We start from the raw sequence: 19858 nt of genomic DNA on the forward strand, positions 1-19858 counted from the left end.
TTTTTATAAAATCACTGAATCAAATCTAACTCTGATTACATCAGAGAAGGCCAGGTACCCTACACAATAAGAGGGGGTTTGAAATTTTGACTTGTCTACTTAAATATCACCAAAATCTGATCACAAGGTCAATTACATTCCTGGGTGGGATTGAACCACCAACCTTTTGTTAATAGCCTTACACACTAACCAATTGCGCCACAGAGACACTTTGCAAAAGTACATACTGACAAAGGCTAATAAGCATTCATCTAGAACGTTTCCTAGAAAAACTTTAAAAAGTCAATAATCTGGAGAGTTTTTTAAGATGTTTCTTCCATCAACCAACGAAGAAACACATTGGTACTTTCCCATGATGAGTGAGTGCTTCAGGATCTCTTGCACTTACATGTGCAGCAGAGTACTGCAATGGAAGCATGCTGGGCTCATAACCCAGAGGTAGGCAGATTGAAATTATCCTTTGCTATATGCATTTTTTTTTGTTAATTAAAGTAATCCAAAACTGGGATTGATATTTTTGCTCTTTTATTTTTACTTAAAGTACAATAACTTTTACCATTTTAATTTGTTTTAATAGTATATTGACAGTATTGTTTTCTTTCAAAAATCCACTTAATTTTCTTTACCCTATTATTAAAATGGTAATTGACAAAAACAAACTACATTGTCACCAGAAGAGCAATACAAAATGTACAAGTGATATATTAAAATCATCTTTCCAGCTTGAATTTCAATGATGCATTGGGGCAACGATTTTGTGAGAAACATCTTCACCCTTAAATAAAGATTTTCTTAATTCCTTACCTGTGTGCTAATTAGATATCACCTTGTTTTCACATTAAACAGACTTCCACATGAGAAAGCAGCAAGGATGCAGTGGCGTTAATGTTTCCTGGTGTCAACCTGTATTATTTCAGTAGACATTGAAATGAGGATGCATCTTGCTGCCTTTCCAATGAAGCAAGTTTAATTTAGTAATAGGTGAAAAACCATCCCTACAAAGGTGTTAATCAGAGACTTGGCTTTGTGGACACTTTTCAGAGAACAAATTTGTTAGCATAAAAATAAACCAGAAAATGAAGAGCTGTTTAATCACTCAATTGGATTTTTTTGCCAGCATATTTTTTTTCTCTGCAACCCACTGCTAAATTGTGCTTCCTAGCTGTTTTTTATAAAACCACTGAATCAAATCTAACTCTGATAACATCAGAGAAGGCCAGGTACCCTACACAATAAGATGGGGTTTGAAATTTTGACTTGTCTACTTAAATATCACCAAAATCTGATCACAAGGTCAATTACGTCCCTGGGTGGGATTGAACCACCAACCTTTTGGTTAATAGCTTAACACACTAACCAATTGCGCCACAGAGACACTTTGCAAAAGTCCATACTGACAAAGGCTAATAAGCATTCATCTAGAACGTTTCCTAGAAAAACTTTAAAAAGTCAATAATCTGGAGAGTTTTTGTAAGATGTTTCTTCCATCAACCAATGAAGAAACACATTGGTACTTTCCCATGATGAGTGAGTGCTTCAGGATCTCTTGCACTTACATGTGCAGCAGAGTACTGCAATGGAAGCATGCTGGGCCCATAACCCAGAGGTAGGCAGATTGAAACTATCCTTTGCTATATGCATTTTTTTTTGTTAATTAAAGTAATCCAAAACTGGGATTGATATTTTTGCTCTTTTATTTTTACTTAAAGTACAATAACTTTTACCATTTTAATTTGTTTTAATAGTATATTGACAGTATTGTTTTCTTTCAAAAATCCACTTAATTTTCTTTACCCTATTATTAAAATGGTAATTGACAAAAACAAACTACATTGTCACCAGAAGAGCAATACAAAATGTACAAGTGATATATTAAAATCATCTTTCCAGCTTGAATTTCAATGATGCATTGGGGCAACGATTTTGTGAGAAACATCTTCACCCTTAAATAAAGATTTTCTTAATTCCTTACCTGTGTGCTAATTAGATATCACATTGTTTTCACATTAAACAAACTTCCACATGAGAAAGCAGCAAGGATGCAGTGGCGTTAATGTTTCCTGGTGTCAACCTGTATTATTTCAGTAGACATTGAAATGAGGATGCATCTTGCTGCCTTTCCAATGAAGCAAGTTTAATTTAGTAATAGGTGAAAAACCATCCCTACAAAGGTGTTAATCAGAGACATGGCTTTGTGGACACTTTTCAGAGAACAAATTTGTTAGCATAAAAATAAAGCCAGAAAATGAAGAGCTGTTTAATCACTCAATTGGATTTTTCTGCCAGCATATTTTTTTTATCTGCAACCCACTGCTAAATTGTGCTTCCTAGCTGTTTTTTATAAAATCACTGAATCAAATCTAACTCTGATTACATCAGAGAAGGCCAGGTACCCTACACAATAAGAGGGGGTTTGAAATTTTGACTTGTCTACTTAAATATCACCAAAATCTGATCACAAGGTCAATTACATTCCTGGGTGAGATTGAACCACCAACCTTTTGATTAATAGCCTTACACACTAACTAATTGCGCCACAGAGACACTTTGCCAAAGTACATACTGACAAAGGCTAATAAGCATTCATCTAGAACGTTTCCTAGAAAAACTTTAAAAAGTCAATAATCTGGAGAGTTTTTGTAAGATGTTTCTTCCATCAACCAACGAAGAAACACATTGGTACTTTCCCATGATGAGTGAGTGCTTCAGGATCTCTTGCACTTACATGTGCAGCAGAGTACTGCAATGGAAGCATGCTGGGCCCATAACCCAGAGGTAGGCAGATTGAAACTATCCTTTGCTATATGCATTTTTTTTTGTTAATTAAAGTAATCCAAAACTGGGATTGATATTTTTGCTCTTTTATTTTTACTTAAAGTACAATAACTTTTACCATTTTAATTTGTTTTAATAGTATATTGACAGTATTGTTTTCTTTCAAAAATCCACTTAATTTTCTTTACCCTATTATTAAAATGGTAATTGACAAAAACAAACTACATTGTCACCAGAAGAGCAATACAAAATGTACAAGTGATATATTAAAATCATCTTTCCAGCTTGAATTTCAATGATGCATTGGGGCAACGATTTTGTGAGAAACATCTTCACCCTTAAATAAAGATTTTCTTAATTCCTTACCTGTGTGCTAATTAGATATCACCTTGTTTTCACATTAAACAGACTTCCACATGAGAAAGCAGCAAGGATGCAGTGGCGTTAATGTTTCCTGGTGTCAACTTGTATTATTTCAGTAGACATTGAAATGAGGATGCATCTTGCTGCCTTTCCAATGAAGCAAGTTTAATTTAGTAATACGTGAAAAACCATCCCTACAAAGGTGTTAATCAGAGACTTGGCTTTGTGGACACTTTTCAGAGAACAAATTTGTTAGCATAAAAATAAAGCCAGAAATGAAGAGCTGTTTAATCACTCAATTGGATTTTTTTGCCAGCATATTTCTTTTTCTCTGCAACCCACTGCTAAATTGTGCTTCCTAGCTGTTTTTATAAAATCACTGAATCAAATCTAACTCTGATTACATCAGAGAAGGCTAGGTACCCTACACAATAAGAGGGGGTTTGAAATTTTGACTTGTCTACTTAAATATTACCAAAATCTGATCACAAGGTCAATTACGTCCCTGGGTAGGATTTAACCACCAACCTTTTGGTTAATAGCCGTACACACTAACCAATTGCGCCACAGAGACACTTTGCAAAAAGTACATACTGACAAAGGCTAATAAGCATTCATCTAGAACGTTTCCTAGAAAAACTTTAAAAAGTCAATAATCTGGAGAGTTTTTGTAAGATGTTTCTTCCATCAACCAACAAAGAAACACATTGGTACTTTCCCATGATGAGTGAGTGCTTCAGGATCTCTTGCACTTACATGTGCAGCAGAGTACTGCAATGGAAGCATGCTGGGCCCATAACCCAGAGGTAGGCAGATTGAAACTATCCTTTGCTATATGCATTTTTTTGTTAATTAAAGTAATCCAAAACTGGGATGGATATTTTTGCTCTTTTATTTTTACTTAAAGTACAATAACTTTTACCATTTTAATTTGTTTTAATAGTATATTGACAGTATTGTTTTCTTTCAAAAATCCACTTAATTTTCTTTACCCTATTATTAAAATGGTAATTGACAAAAACAAACTACATTGTCACCAGAAGAGCAATACAAAATGTACAAGTGATATATTAAAATCATCTTTCCAGGTTGAATTTCAATGATGCATTGGGGCAACGATTTTGTGAGAAACATCTTCACCCTTAAATAAAGATTTTCTTAATTGCTTACCTGTGTGCTAATTAGATATCACCTTGTTTTCACATTAAACAGACTTCCACATGAGAAAGCAGCAAGGATGCAGTGCCGTTAATGTTTCCTGGTGTCAACCTGTATTATTTCAGTAGACATTGAAATGAGGATGCATCTTGCTGCCTTTCCAATGAAGCAAGTTTAATTTAGTAATAGGTGAAAAACCATCCTTACAAAGGTGTTAATCAGAGACTTGGCTTTGTGGACACTTTTCAGAGAACAAATTTGTTAGCATAAAAATAAAGCCAGAAAATGAAGAGCTGTTTATTCACTCAATTGGATTTTTCTGCCAGCATATTTTTTTTTTCTCTGCAACCTACTGCTAAATTGTGCTTCCTAGCTGTTTTTATAAAATCACTGAATCAAATCTAACTCTGATTACATCAGGGAAGGCCAGGTACCCACACCATAACAGGGGGTTTGAAATTTTGACTTGTCTACTTTAAGATCACCAAAATCTGATCACAAGGTAAATTACGTCCCTGGGTGGGATTGAACCACCAACCTTTTAGATAATAACCGAACACGCTAACTGATTGCGCCACAGAGACACTTTGCAAACTTACATTCTGACAAACGCTAATAAGCATTCATCTAGAACGTTTCCTAGAAAAACTTTAAAAAGTCAATAATCTGGAGAGTTTTTGTAAGATGTTTCTTCCATCAATCAACGAAGAACATTCATGCTGATTTCTTGCAGCAGCTGGGCACTGTAACAGCTCCAGAGCTGCTCTGTAAGGCAACTAAAAGGGTGTGGGCCCTGCAGCACTACCTGTAGTTCGCATTGTGCGCTGGAAGGCACAAAGTAAGCAGACGGGAGAAGTCAGGATAGTGCGCAAGGGCATAGAAGGGAGCGGCTCAAGAAAAGAGAAGTGGAAACTGACAGCAAACTAGGCTGGAGAGAGACCTGAGACAAAGAGATCTGAATTATACGAGAGCCGACCAGGGGAAACACAAATTATGCAGTCGAGTTTCCCACATTTGGGGAAATAGCTGGAGCAGCACACACAGAGTGCAATGGGTGAGCCTTGCCCTGGGAGAAGCACCTTCATGATCATAGTATCTCACCTGGCAGGTAAGTAGGAGTTGGGCAAGAGCTGAGGAGGGTCGCTGCTCGGGCACCCCCCTGTCAAGTGAAGGAGATCCAACTGAGGCAGCACAAGAGAACTCTCGAAAGAAGAACAAGGCTAGAGGAAGATCTGAGACACAGAAATCTGGCTTTTACCAGAGCTGACCAGAGGAAAGCACAAACACAGTCCCCCACTACCACAAATAATGCAGTCGAGTTTCCCACATTTGGGGAAATCACAGGGGTCAGCATACCCAGAATGCAATGAATGAACCTCACCATGGGAGAACAATCTTCATGACCATGGTATCTCCTATGCAAAATAAGTATGATTTGGGATAGGGCTGGGGAGGGCCGCTGCTCAGGCACATCTCTGTCAAGTAAAGGAGATTCAACTGAGGCAGCACAAGGGAACTCTCATCTGGGGACAACAACTGCAGGGAGAACACATATTTTCAGATGAACATGGGAGGGCAGAAGGCTGCCTAATACTGAAGCACCCCCAAACAACAAACCAAATGCAACAACTAGTGCAAGCATTCCTGGGGGAAGGCCTGCAGCAGATGGATTTGCATATGGTGATGTCATCCAAGCAGTGGGTCAAAGTTGGCTTCAACCCTCGTCTGCATATGAAAAGAAAAAAGGGATGTGCAGGGCATGGCGGCCTTTTGCGGCGCTTGCATGACCCCTAATTCGCATTAAACACCTCCACCCTCCTTAGGTGTGGGGCTCATGTTGGCTATGCCCCAGCACCTGAAGCATTCAAGCTGATTTCTTGCAGCAGCTGGGCACTGTAACAGCTCCAGAGCTGCTCTGTAAGGCAAGTAAAAGGGTGTGGGCCCTGCAGCACTACCTGTAGTTCGCATTGTGCGTTGGAAGGCACAAAGTAAGCAGACGGGAGAAGTCAGGATAGTGCGCAAGGGCATAGAAGGGAGCGGCTCAAGAAAAGAGAAGTGGAAACAGACAGCAACAGACTGTCTCCACTCTCCCGGGTGAAGGTCGTGTCTGCTGAGGAAGTCTGCTTCCCAGTTGTCCACGCCCGGGATGAATACTGCTGACAGTGCTATCACGTGATTCTCCGCCCAGCGAAGGATCCTGGCAGCTTCTGCCATTGCCCTCCTGCTTTTTGTGCCGCCCTGTCTGTTTACATGGGCGACTGCCGTGATGTTGTCCGACTGGATCAACACCGGTCTTCCTTGAAGCAGAGGTTCCGCCTGGCTTAGAGCATTGTAGATTGCTCTTAGTTCCAGAATGCTTATGTGAAGAGACTTTTTCAGGCTCGACCACACTCCCTGGAAATTTCTTCCCTGTGTGACTGCTCCCCAGCCTCTCAGGCTGGCATCCGTGGTCACCAGGATCCAATCCTGCATGCCGAATCTGCGGCCCTCCAATAGATGAGCCTCCTGCAACCACCACAGAAGGGATACCCTTGTCCTCGGCGACAGGGTTATCCGCAGGTGCATCTGAAGATGCGACCCTGACCATTTGTCCAACAGATCCCTTTGCATGGAATCTGCCGAAAGGGATTGCTTCGTAAGAAGCTACCATTTTTTCCCAGGACTCTTGTGCATTGATGTACAGACACCTTTCCTGGTTTTAGGAGGTTCCTGACCAGGTCAGATAACTCCTTGGCTTTTTCTTCGGGAAGAAAAACCTTTTTCTGAACTGTGTCCAGAATCATCCCCAGGAACAGCAGACGAGTTGTCGGCATTAATTGGGATTTTGGAATATTCAGAATCCATCCGTGCTGCTTTAGCACCTCTTGAGATAGTGCTAAACCCATCTCTAGCTGTTCTCTGGACCTTGCCCTTATTAGGAGATCGTCCAAGTATGGGATAATTAATACGCCTTTTCTTCGAAGAAGAAATATTATCTCGGCCATTACCTTTGTAAAGACCCGAGGTGCCGTGGACAAACCAAACGGCAGCGTCTGAAACTGATAGTGACAGTTTTGTACAACGAACCTGAGGTACCCCTGGTGTGAGGGGTAATTGGAACGTGGAGATACGCATCCTTGATGTCCAAGGATACCATAAAGTCCCCTTCTTCCAGGTTCGCTATCACTGCTCTGAGTGACTCCATCTTGAACTTGAACTTCTTTATGTACAGGTTCAAGGACTTCAGATTTAGAATAGGCCTTACCGAGCCATCCGGCTTCGGTACCACAAAAAGAGTGGAATAATACCCCTTCCCTTGTTGTAGAAGAGGTACCTTGACTATCACCTGCTGAGAATACAGCTTGTGAATGGCTTCCAAAACCGTCTCCCTTTCTGAGGGGGACGTTGGTAAAGCAGACTTCAGGAAACGGCGAGGTGGCTCTGTCTCTAATTTCAACCTGTACCCCTGAGATATTATCTGCAGGATCCAGGGATTTACCTGCGAGTGAGCCCACTGCGCGCTGTAATTCTTGAGACGACCGCCTACCGCCCCCGAGTCCGCTTGCGAAGCCCCAGCGTCATGCTGAGGCTTTTGTAGAAGCCGGGGAGGGCTTCTGTTCCTGGGAAGGAGCTGCCTGTTGCTGTCTCTTCCCTCGTCCTCTGCCTCGTGGCAGATATGAATAGCCCTTTGCTCTCTTATTTTTAAAGGAACGAAAGGGCTGCGGTTGAAAGGTCGGTGCCTTTTTCTGTTGGGGAGTGACTTGAGGTAGAAAGGTGGATATCCCGGCCGTAGCCGTGGCCACCAAATCCGATAGACCGACCCCAAATAACTCCTCTACGCATCGCCTGTCCACTGTCGTGTCCATAAAGCTCTTCTGGCCGAAATGGACATAGCACACTTACCCGTGATGCCAGTGTGCAGATATCTCTCTGTGCATCACGCATATAAAGAAATGCATCCTTTATTTGTTCTAACGACAGTAAAATATTGTCCCTGTCCAGGGTATCAATATTTTCGATCAGGGACTCTGACCAAACTACCCCAGCACTGCACATCCAGGCAGTCGCAATAGCTGGTCGTAGTATAACACCTGCATGTGTGTATATACCTTTTTGGATATTTTCCATCCTCCTATCTGATGGATCTTTAAGTGCGGCCGTCTCAGGAGAGGGTAACGCCACTTGTTTTGATAAGCGTGTTAGCGCTTTGTCCACCCTAGGAGGTGTTTCCCAGCGCTCCCTAACCTCTGGCGGGAAAGGGTATAAAGCCAATAACTTCTTTGAAATTAGCAGTTTTTTATCGGGGCACCCCACGCTTCATCACACACGTCATTTAATTCTTCTGATTCGGTAAAAACTACTGGTAGTTTTTTCACACCCCACATAATACCCTGTTTAGTGGTACCTGTAGTATCAGCTAAATGTAACATCTCCTTTATTGCCAAAATCATATAACGTGTGGCCCTACTGGAAAATACGGTTGATTCGTCACCTTCACCACCGGAATCAGTGCCTGTGTCTGGGTCTGTGTCGACCGACTGAGGCAAGGGGCGTTTTACAGCCCCTGACGGTGTTTGAGGCGCCTGGACAGGCACTAATTGAGTGTCCGGCCGCCTCATGTCGGCAAACGACTGCTTAAGCGAGTTGACGCTATCCCGTAATTCCACAAATAAAGGCATCCATTCTGGTGTCGACCCCCTAGGAGGTGACATCCTCATATTTGGCAATTGCTCCGCCTCCACACCAATAACGTCCTCATACATGTCGACACACACGTACCGACACACAGCAGACACACAGGGAATGCTCTATACGAAGACAGGACCCACTAGCCCTTTGGGGAGACAGAGGGAGAGTCTGCCAGCACACACCAAAAAGCGCTATATATGACAGGGATAGCCTTATGATTAAGTGCTCCCTTATAGCTGCTTTTATATTAATATATTGCCATTTATTTTGCCCCCCCTCTCTGTTATACCCTGTTTCTGTAGTGCAGTGCAGGGGAGAGACCTGGGAGCCTTCCTGACCAGCGGAGCTGTGACAGAAAATGGCGCCGTGTGCTGAGGAGATAGGCCCCGCCCCTTTTTCGGCGGGCTCGTCTCCCGCTATTTAGTACATTTAGGCAGGGGTAAATATCTCCATATAGCCTCTGGGGCTATATGTGAGGTATTTTTAGCCTTTTTAAAGGTTTTCATTTGCCTCCCAGGGCGCCCCCCCCCCAGCGCCCTGCACCCTCAGTGACTGCCGTGTGAAGTGTGCTGAGAGGAAAATGGCGCACAGCTGCAGTGCTGTGCGCTACCTTAAGAAGACTGCAGGAGTCTTCAGCCGCCGATTCTGGACCTCTTCTTGCTTCAGCATCTGTGAGGGGGCCGGCGGCGTGGCTCCGGTGACCATCCAGGCTGTACCTGTGATCGTCCCTCTGGAGCTTCATGTCCAGTAGCCAAGAAGCCAATCCATCCTGCACGCAGGTGAGTTCACTTCTTCTCCCCTCTGTCCCTCGTTGCAGTGATCCTGTTGCCAGCAGGAATCACTGTAAAATAAAAAACCTAAGCTAAACTCTCTAAGCAGCTCTTTATGAGAGCCACCTAGAATTGCACCCTTCTCGGCCGGGCACAAAAATCTAACTGGAGTCTGGAGGAGGGTCATAGGGGGAGGAGCCAGTACACACCACCTGACCTGTAAAAGCTTTACTTTTGTGCCCTGTCTCCTGCGGAGCCGCTATTCCCCATGGTCCTTTCAGGAACCCCAGCATCCACTTAGGACGATAGAGAAAGATAATTTTAAAGCCTCCTGTTAGGCCATCATCTACACGACATAGCCCTGAATTTTCCAATGCGCAGCTCTTTGCAAAAGAGAGATATTGGCAAGGAAAAGCTGTCTTGTACCTTTGCATTTTTCTCCCAAACGAAGGACACTAGAAAGAAAATTTTAAAGCCTCCTGTTAGGCCATCATCTACACGGCATAGCCCTGAATTTTCCAATGCGCAGCTCTTTGCAAAAGAGAGATATTGGCAAGGAAAAGCTGTCTTGTACCTTTGCATTTTTCTCCCATACGAAGGACACTAGAAAGAAAATTTTAAAGCCTCCTGTTATTCCATCATCTACACGACATAGCCCTGAATTTTCCAATGCGCAGCTCTTTGCAAAAGAGAGATATTGGCAAGGAAAAGCTGTCTTGTACCATTGCATTTTTCTCCCAAACGAAGGACACTAGAAAGAAAATGTTAAAGCCTCCTGTTAGGCCATCATCTACACGACATAGCCCTGAATTTTCCAATGCGTAGCTCTTTGCAAAAGAGAGATATTGGCAAGGAAAAGCTGTCTTGTACCTTTGCATTTTTCTCCCAAACGAAGGACACTAGAAAGATAATTTTAAAGCCTCCTGTTAGGCCATCATCTACACGACATAGCCCTGAATTTTCCAATGCGCAGCTCTTTGCAAAAGAGAGATATTGGCAAGGAAAAGCTGTCTTGTACCTTTGCATTTTTCTCCCAAAAGAAGGACACTAGAAAGAAAATTTTAAAGCCTACTGTTAGGCCATCATCTACAAGACATAGCCCTGAATTTTCCAATGCGTAGCTCTTTGCAAAAGAGAGATATTGGCAAGGAAAAGCTGTCTTGTACCTTTGCATTTTTCTCCCAAACGAAGGACACTAGAAAGAAAATTTTAAAGCCTACTGTTAGGCCATCATCTACAAGACATAGCCCTGAATTTTCCAATGCGTAGCTCTTTGCAAAAGAGAGATATTGGCAAGGAAAAGCTGTCTTGTACCTTTGCATTTTTCTCCCAAACGAAGGACACTAGAAAGATAATTTTAAAGCCTCCTGTTAGGCCATCATCTACACGACATAGCCCTGATTTTTACAATGCGCAGCTCTTTGCAAAAGAGAGATATTGGCAAGGAAAAGCTGTCTTGTACCTTTGCATTTTTCTCCCAAACGAAGGACACTAGAAAGATAATTTTAAAGCCTCCTGTTAGGCCATCATCTACACGACATAGCCCTGAATTTTCCAATGCACAGCTCTTTGCAAAAGAGAGATATTGGCAAGGAAAAGCTGTCTTGTACCTTTGCATTTTTCTCCCAAACGAAGGACACTAGAAAGAAAATTTTAAAGCTTCCTGTTAGGCCATCATCTACACGGCATAGCCCTGAATTTTCCAATGCGCAGCTCTTTGCAAAGGAGAGATATTGGCAAGGAAAAGCTGTCTTGTACCTTTGCATTTTTCTCCCAAACGAAGGACACTAGAATGAAAATTTTAAAGCCTCCTGATAGTGCTTCATCTACACGGTATAGCCCTGAATTTTCCAATGCGCAGCTCTTTGCAAAAGAGAGATATTGGCAAGGAAAAGCTGTCTTGTACCTTTGCATTTTTCTCCCAAACGAAGGACACTAGAAAGATAATTTTAAAGCCTACTGTTAGGCCATCATCTACACGACATAGCCCTGAATTTTCCAATGCGCAGCTCTTTGCAAAAGAAAGATATTGGCAAGGAAAAGCTGTCTTGTACCTTTGCATTTTTCTCCCAAACGAAGGACACTAGAAAGAAAATTTTAAAGCCTCCTGTTAGGCCATCATCTACACGACATAGCCCTGAATTTTCCAATGCGCAGCTCTTTGCAAAAGAGAGATATTGGCAAGGAAAAGCTGTCTTGTACCTTTGCATTTTTCTCCCAAACGAAGGTCACTAGAAAGAAAATTTTAAAGCCTCCTGTTAGGCCATCATCTACACGACATAGCCCTGAATTTTCCAATGCGCAGCTCTTTGCAAAAGAGAGATATTGGCAAGGAAAAGCTGTCTTGTACCTTTGCATTTTTCTCCCAAACGAAGGACACTAGAAAGAAAATTTTTAAGCCTCCTGTTAGGCCATCATCTACACGGCATAGCCCTGAATTTTCCAATGCGCAGCTCTTTGCAAAAGAGAGATATTGGCAAGGAAAAGCTGTCTTGTACCTTTGCATTTTTCTCCCAAACGAAGGACACTAGAAAGAAAATTTTAAAGCCTCCTGTTAGTGCTTCATCTACACGGTATAGCCCTGAATTTTCCAATGCCCAGCTCTTTGCAAAAGAGAGATATTGGCAAGGAAAAGCTGTCTTGTACCTTTGCATTTTTCTCCCAAACGAAGGACACTAGAAAGAAAATTTTAAAGCCTCCTGTTAGGCCATCATCTACACGACATAGCCCTGAATTTTCCAATGCGCAGCTCTTTGCAAAAGAGAGATATTGGCAAGGAAAAGCTGTCTTGTACCTTTGCATTTTTCTCCCAAACGAAGGACACTAGAAAGATAATTTTAAAGCCTCCTGTTAGGCCATCATCTACACGACATAGCCCTGAATTTTCCAATGCGCAGCTCTTTGCAAAAGAGAGATATTGGCAAGGAAAAGCTGTCTTGTACCTTTGCATTTTTCTCCCAAACGAAGGACACTAGAAAGATAATTTTAAAGCCTCCTGTTAGGCCATCATCTACACGACATAGCCCTGAATTTTCCAATGCGCAGCTCTTTGCAAAAGAGAGATATTGGCAAGGAAAAGCTGTCTTGTACCTTTGCATTTTTCTCCCAAACGAAGGTCACTAGAAAGAAAATTTTAAAGCCTCCTGTTAGGCCATCATCTACACGACATAGCCCTGAATTTTCCAATGCGCAGCTCTTTGCAAAAGAGAGATATTGGCAAGGAAAAGTTGTCTTGTACCTTTGCATTTTTCTCCCAAACGAAGGACACTAGAAAGAAAATTTTAAAGCCTCCTGTTAGGCCATCATCTACACGACATAGCCCTGAATTTTCCAATGCGCAGCTCTTTGCAAAAGAGAGATATTGGCAAGGAAAAGCTGTCTTGTACCTTTGCATTTTTCTCCCAAACGAAGGACACTAGAAAGAAAATGTTAAAGCCTCCTGATAGGCCATCATCTACACGACATAGCCCTGAATTTTCCAATGCGCAGCTCTTTGCAAAAGAGAGATATTGGCAAGGAAAAGCTGTCTTGTACCTTTGCATTTTTCTCCCAAACGAAGGACACTAGAAAGAAAATTTTAAAGCCTCCTGTTAGGCCATCATCTACACGACATAGCCCTGAATTTTCCAATGCGCAGCTCTTTGCAAAAGAGAGATATTGGCAAGGAAAAGCTGTCTTGTACCTTTGCATTTTTCTCCCAAACGAAGGACACTAGAAAGATAATTTTAAAGCCTCCTGTTAGGCCATCATCTACACGACATAGCCCTGAATTTTCCAATGCGCAGCTCTTTGCAAAAGAGAGATATTGGCAAGGAAAAGCTGTCTTGTACCTTTGCATTTTTCTCCCAAACGAAGGACACTAGAAAGATAATTTTAAAGCCTCCTGTTAGGCCATCATCTACACGACATAGCCCTGAATTTTCCAATGCGCAGCTCTTTGCAAAAGAGAGATATTGGCAAGGAAAAGCTGTCTTGTACCTTTGCATTTTTCTCCCAAACGAAGGTCACTAGAAAGAAAATTTTAAAGCCTCCTGTTAGGCCATCATGCTTCGTGTGTCAGGAGCATGTGAGTGTCAGGTGCGTGTGTGTGTCAGGCGCTGCGTGTGTCAGGCGCTGCGTGTGTCAGGCGCTGCGTGTGTCAGGCGCTGCGTGTGTCAGGCGCTGCCTGTGCGTTAGGCGCTGCGTGTCTGTGTGTGTCAGGCGCTGCGTGTCTGTGTGTGTCAGGCGCTGCGTGTGTGTCAGGCGCTGCCTGTGCGTGTGTGCCAGGCGCTGCCTGTGCGTGTGTGTCAGGCGCCGCGTGTCTGTCAGGCGCCGCGTGTGCGTCAGGCGCCGCGTGTGCGTCAGGCGCCGCGTGTGCGTCAGGCGCCGCGTGTCTATGTGCGTCAGGCGCCGCGTGTCTATGTGCGTCAGGCGCCGCGTGTGAGTGTGTGCGTGTGTGTCAGGTCCGTGTGAGTGTCAGGTGCTGCGTCTGTGTGTGCGTGTGTCAGGTGCTGCGTGTGAGTGTGTGCGCGTGTGTCAGGTCCGTGTGAGTGTCAGGTGCTGTGTGTGTGTGTGTCAGGTGCTGTGTGTGTGCGTGTGTGTCAGGTGCTGTGTGTGTGTGTGTGTGTGTCAGGTGCTGTGTGCGTGTGCGTCCAGCGCTGCATATGCGTATGCGTGTCAGGCGTTGCATGTCTGTGTGTGTCAGGCGCTGCGTGTCTGGGGGGGTGGCCGGACACACAGCTGAGAGGGGGGGGGGGGTGGCTGGACACACAGCAGAGAGGGGAGGGTGACCGGACACACGGCAGGGAGGGGAGGGGGTAGGGGGTGGCCGAACACAGCAGGAAGAGGGGGGAGTTGACCAGAAGAAAGCACAAACACAGTCCCCCACTACCACAAATAATGCAGTTGAGTTTCCCACATTTGGGGAAATCACAGGGGTCAGCATACCCAGAATGCAATGAATGAACCTCACCCTGGGAGAACAATCTTCATGACCATGGTATCTCCTATGCAAAATAAGTATGATTTGGGATAGGGCTGGGGAGGGCCGCTGCAGCCCTTGTAGATTCTTATAAATAAAAGTTCTTCTTTTCTTGTCAAAATTAATAGCTAAGAATAGGCTGCCTGAGGCAGCCCCCTCTTAAGTGGCCTGCTACTGAAGGCACCAACTACAAACTGAGCTCCCTGTTCATGGAAGCGAGGTTATAGAGGAGGGGGCGCTGAGCATCTTGGGAACAGTCAAAAGCTTTGAGCCTGTTGGTGCCTCAGAACAAGATCCTACTCTACACCCCAATGTGAATCCTTGTGGAGTCCAGTGTACCCCACAGAAGAAATGAATGTGTCACACCCATTGGCAGCAACATTAGAATAGCTGCTGATGGGCACAATTGAGAAAGGAAGAGGGGAAAACATTTGAATCCAGCACATATATGTAATTTGAATATGTAATTTGTACCTTCCTACTTTAAAATGTAATGGATGAACCTCACCCTGTGAGAACTATCTTCATGATCAAGAGATCTCATACGCAAGAAAAGCATGTGCTGGGATAGGGCTGTGGAGGGCGGCTGCTCGGGCACACACCCGTCAAGTTAAGGAGATTCAACTGAGGAAGCACAAGGGAACTGCAGGGAGACCACATATTTTCAGATGAACATGAGAGGGCGGAAGGCTGCCTAATACTGAAGCACCCTCAAACATCAAACCATATGCAACAACTAGTACAAGCATTCCTGGGGAAAGGTCTGCAGCAGACGGATTTGCATACGGTGATGTCATCCAAGCAATGGGCATAGTTGGCTGCAACCCTCGTCTGCATATGAAAAGAGAAAATGGTCACGCAGGGCATGGCGGCCTTTGTGGGGTTGCGCTTGGATGACCCCTAGATCGCTTTATACACCCCCATCAGTGTGGGGCTCATGTTGGCCATGCCCAAGCCCCTGAAGCATTCAAGCTGATTTCTTGCAGCAGCTGGACCCAGTAACAGCTCCAGAGTTGCTCTACAAGACAAGTAAAAGGGTGTGAGCCCTGCAGCACCACCTGTAGTTTGCATACACACATATATAGGACAGCATCTCTTATATGCCCCAGGGGCAATAAAATAGTAGCCTTATCTAGGGTATCCGTCCATGCCGCTACAGCACTACACACCCAGGCCGACGCAATTGCCGGTCTGAGTAAGGTACCTGAATGTGTATAAATGGACTTCAGGGTAATCTCCTGTTTGCGGTCAGCAGACTCTTTGAGGGTAGCCGTATCCTGGGACGGGAGGGCTACCTTCTTGGATAAGCGTGTTAATGCTTTGTCCACCCAAGGGGAGGATTCCCATCGTAACCTATCCGTTGATGGGAAAGGGGAATCCTTTTGGAAATCTGCAGGAGATTCCCAAGCTTTTTCACATAACTCGTTCAGCTCGTGTGAGGGGGGAAAGGTTACCTCAGGCTTCTTTCCCTTGTACATATGTACCCTCTTGTCAGGGATAGGGGGCTCCTCTGTGATGTGCAAAACATCTTTTATTGCCATAATCATATATCAAATGTATTTTGCCAATTTTGGCTGTAACTTTGCATCATCGTAATCGACACTGGAGTCAGAATCCGTGTCGGTATCTGTGTCAACAATCTGGATAGTGGGCGCTTATGAGACCCTGACAGTCCCTGCGACATAGGATTAGGCATTGGTTGAGACCCTGACTGTCCCAAAGCTTCTGCCTTGTCTAATCTTTTGTGCAATGAGTTTACACTAGCATTTTAAACATTCCACATATCCATCCAATCAGGTGTCGGCGGAGACACCACGTTCATTTGCTCCCGCTCCTCTCTAATATAGCCTTCTTCCTCAGACATGTCGACACACGTGTACCGACACACTACACACACAGGGAATGCTTTTTCTGAAGACAGTTTCCCCACAAGGCCCTTTGGAGAGACAGAGAGAGAGTATGCCAGCAGACAGCAAACTAGGCTGGAGAGAGACCTAAGACAAAGAAATCTGAATTATATGAAAGCCGACCAGTGGAAACACAAATTATGCAGCCAAGTTTCCCACATTTGGGGAAATCACAGGGGCAGCACACCCAGAGTGCAATGGGTGAGTCTTGCCCTGGGAGAAGCACCTTCATGATCATAGTATCTCACCTGGCAGGTAAGTAGGAGTTGGGCTAGAGCTGGGGAGGGTCGCTGCTCGGGCACCCCCCTGTCAAATGAAGGAGATCCAACTGAGGCAGCACAAGGGAACTCTCGAAAGAAGAACAAGGCTAGAGGAAGATCTGAGACAAAGAAATCTGACTTTTACCAGAGCTGACCAGAGGAAAGCACAAACACAGTCCCCCACTACCACAAATAATGCAGTCGAGTTTCCCACATTTGGGGAAATCACAGGGGTTAGCATACTCAGAATGCAATGAATGAACCTCACCCTGGGAGAACAATCTTCATGACCATGGTATCTCCTATGCAAAATAAGTATGATTTGGGATAGAGCTGGGGAGGGCCGCTGCTCAGGCACATCTCTGTCAAGTAAAGGAGATTCAACTGAGGCAGCACAAGGGAACTCTCATCTGGGGACAACAACTGCAGGGAGAACACATATTTTCAGATGAACATGGGAGGGCAGAAGGCTGCCTAATACTGAAGCACCCCCAAACAACAAACCAAATGCAACAACTAGTACAAGCATTCCTGGGGGAAGGCCTGCAGCAGATGGATTTGCATACGGTGATGTCATCCAAGCAGTGGGTCAAAGTTGGCTTCAACCCTCATCTGCATATGAAAAGAGAAAAGGGGCGTGCAGGGCATGGCGGCCTTTTGCGGCGCTTGGATGACCCCTAGTTCGCATTAAACACCTCCACCCTCCTTCGGTGTGGGGCTCATGTTGGCTATGCCCCAGCCCCTGAAGCATTCAAGCTGATTTCTTGCAGCAGCTGGGCACTGTAACAGCTCCAGAGCTGCTCTGTAAGGCAAGTAAAAGGGTGTGGGCACTGCAGCACTACCTGTAGTTCGCATTGTGCGTTGGAAGGCACAAAGTAAGCAGACAGGAGGAGAAGTCAGGATAGTGCACAAGGGTATAGAAGGGAGGGGCTCAAAAAAAAAAGAAGTGGAAACAGACAGCAAACTAGGCTGGAGAGAGACCTGAGACAAAGAGATCTGAATTATATGAAAGCAGACCAGTGGAAACACAAATTATGCAGTCAAGTGTCCCACATTTGGGGAAATCGCAGGAGCAGCACACCCAGAGTGCAATGGGTGAGCCTTGCCCTGGGAGAAGCACCTTCCTGATCATAGTATCTCACTTGGCACGTAAGTAGGAGTTGGGCTAGAGCTGGGGAGGGTCGCTGCTCGGGCACCCCCCTGTCAAGTGAAGGAGATCCAACTGAGGCAGCACAAGGGAACTCTCAAAAGAAGAACAAGGCTAGAGGAAGATCTGAGACAAAGAAATCTGACCTGTTTTTCCCAAGAGGAAACTATATTAGGAATGCAGACATATGATGGTGGCCCTGTTGGCACCACCGATAACTGACTGGGTAAATGTTTCAGTAATATCAGAGTAAGGTTGGATAAATCTGTGTCCCAGACACAGACGTAGAGAATAGATGTGATATTCATGGCTATGTTTCTTTTCCCTCAGGCCCCGCTGGGTCGCAAAAATGTTATTTTGCCCAGTTACTACACACTGATACTGACACGGATACTGATACTTATGTCGACCATAAGTTTCCTGATTAGATCCAATATTGGCAAGGAGCATTCAGTACATGATTGTGGATATTATGGACATATTAAAATCACTGAAGACCCTGCTGTTCCTGACAAAGGGGTCTATATGTATGTATATATAGATATATAATGAAAGCTGATGTAACGTTCCTCCATCTCTGTTTGAGAAAGTCTGGGCCAGCTCGACAAAATGGTTTCAAATCCCCAAAAGGATTCTGGTTGTTTATTCATTTCCCGCCGCGGACAGAATACAAATACATGTGCATGGGTGAGTAGTAGTATTCAAGAATTGGTCGAATACCTTGTCATCCGATATAGATACCCTGGAGAGATGGGATACTCCTTACGTTGTATCATATCAAGGACACTGCAGCATACTTACGTGAGACTGCAAGGGATATAGGACTCTTGAGTTCACGGGCCAATTTCATGGCAGTGTCGGATAGGAGGGCATTGTGGATTCACCAAGAGAATGCTGATGCTGACTCCAAGAAGAAAGGGAGTCTCTTCCCTATGAAGGTGAAGCCTTGTTTGGTGATATCTAATTAGCACACAGGTAAGGAATTAAGAAAATCTTTATTTAAGGGTGAAGATGTTTCTCACAAAATCGTTGCCCCAATGCATCGTTGAAATTCAAGCTGGAAAGATGATTTTAATATATCACTTGTACATTTTGTATTGCTCTTCTGGTGACAATGTAGTTTGTTTTTGTCAATTACCATTTTAATAATAGGGTAAAGAAAATTAAGTGGATTTTTGAAAGAAAACAATACTGTCAATATACTATTAAAACAAATTAAAATGGTAAAAGTTATTGTACTTTAAGTAAAAATAAAAGAGACAAAATATCAATCCCAGTTTTGGATTACTTTAATTAACAAAAAAAAATGCATATAGCAGAGGATAGTTTCAATCTGCCTACCTCTGGGTTATGGGCCCAGCATGCTTCCATTGCTGTACTCTGCTGCACATGTAAGTGCAAGAGATCCTGAAGCACTCACTCATCATGGGAAAGTACCAATGTGTTTCTTCGTTGGTTGATAGAAGAAACATCTTACAAAAACTCTCCAGATTATTGACTTTTTTAAGTTTTTCTAGGAAACGTTTTAGATGAATGCTTATTAGCATTTGTCAGTATGTACTTTTGCAAAGTGTCTCTGTGGCGCAATCAGTTAGTATGTACGGCTATTAACCAAAAGGTTAGTGGTTCAATCCCACCCAGGGACGTAATTGACCTTGTTATCAGATTTTTGTGATCTTTAAGTAGACAAGTCAAATTTCATACCCCCTGTTATTGTGTAGGGTACCTGGCCTTCTCTGATGTAATCAGAGTTAGATTTGATTCAGTGATTTTATAAAAAAAGCTAGGAAGCACAATTTAGCAGTGGGTAGCAGAGAAAAAAAATATGCTGGCAGAAAAATCCAATTGAG

At 43.8% G+C, this 19858-nt stretch overlaps 6 non-coding genes across 6 annotated transcripts; all 6 read right to left on the reverse strand.

Annotated features, from left to right (window-relative positions):
* Positions 1-5249: 5249 nt before the first annotated feature.
* Positions 5250-5412, reverse strand: LOC135027675 (U1 spliceosomal RNA). The gene has a single exon (XR_010224081.1). It is a non-coding gene; the product is annotated as a U1 spliceosomal RNA (small nuclear RNA).
* A 152-nt stretch (positions 5413-5564) lies between these two features.
* Positions 5565-5728, reverse strand: LOC135027670 (U1 spliceosomal RNA). Its single transcript, XR_010224076.1, has one exon. It is a non-coding gene; the product is annotated as a U1 spliceosomal RNA (small nuclear RNA).
* An 8844-nt stretch (positions 5729-14572) lies between these two features.
* Positions 14573-14736, reverse strand: LOC135027669 (U1 spliceosomal RNA). Its single transcript, XR_010224075.1, has one exon. It is a non-coding gene; the product is annotated as a U1 spliceosomal RNA (small nuclear RNA).
* A 1965-nt stretch (positions 14737-16701) lies between these two features.
* LOC135027674 (U1 spliceosomal RNA) lies at positions 16702-16864 on the reverse strand. Its single transcript, XR_010224080.1, has one exon. It is a non-coding gene; the product is annotated as a U1 spliceosomal RNA (small nuclear RNA).
* A 152-nt stretch (positions 16865-17016) lies between these two features.
* On the reverse strand, positions 17017-17180 carry LOC135027667 (U1 spliceosomal RNA). Its single transcript, XR_010224073.1, has one exon. It is a non-coding gene; the product is annotated as a U1 spliceosomal RNA (small nuclear RNA).
* A 675-nt stretch (positions 17181-17855) lies between these two features.
* LOC135027672 (U1 spliceosomal RNA) lies at positions 17856-18018 on the reverse strand. Its single transcript, XR_010224078.1, has one exon. It is a non-coding gene; the product is annotated as a U1 spliceosomal RNA (small nuclear RNA).
* Between the last annotated feature and the right edge of the window lie 1840 nt (positions 18019-19858).

This window comes from Pseudophryne corroboree, unplaced genomic scaffold (assembly GCF_028390025.1).
Source record: "Pseudophryne corroboree isolate aPseCor3 unplaced genomic scaffold, aPseCor3.hap2 scaffold_470, whole genome shotgun sequence".
In the NCBI taxonomy this organism is placed as follows: Eukaryota; Metazoa; Chordata; class Amphibia; order Anura; family Myobatrachidae; genus Pseudophryne; species Pseudophryne corroboree.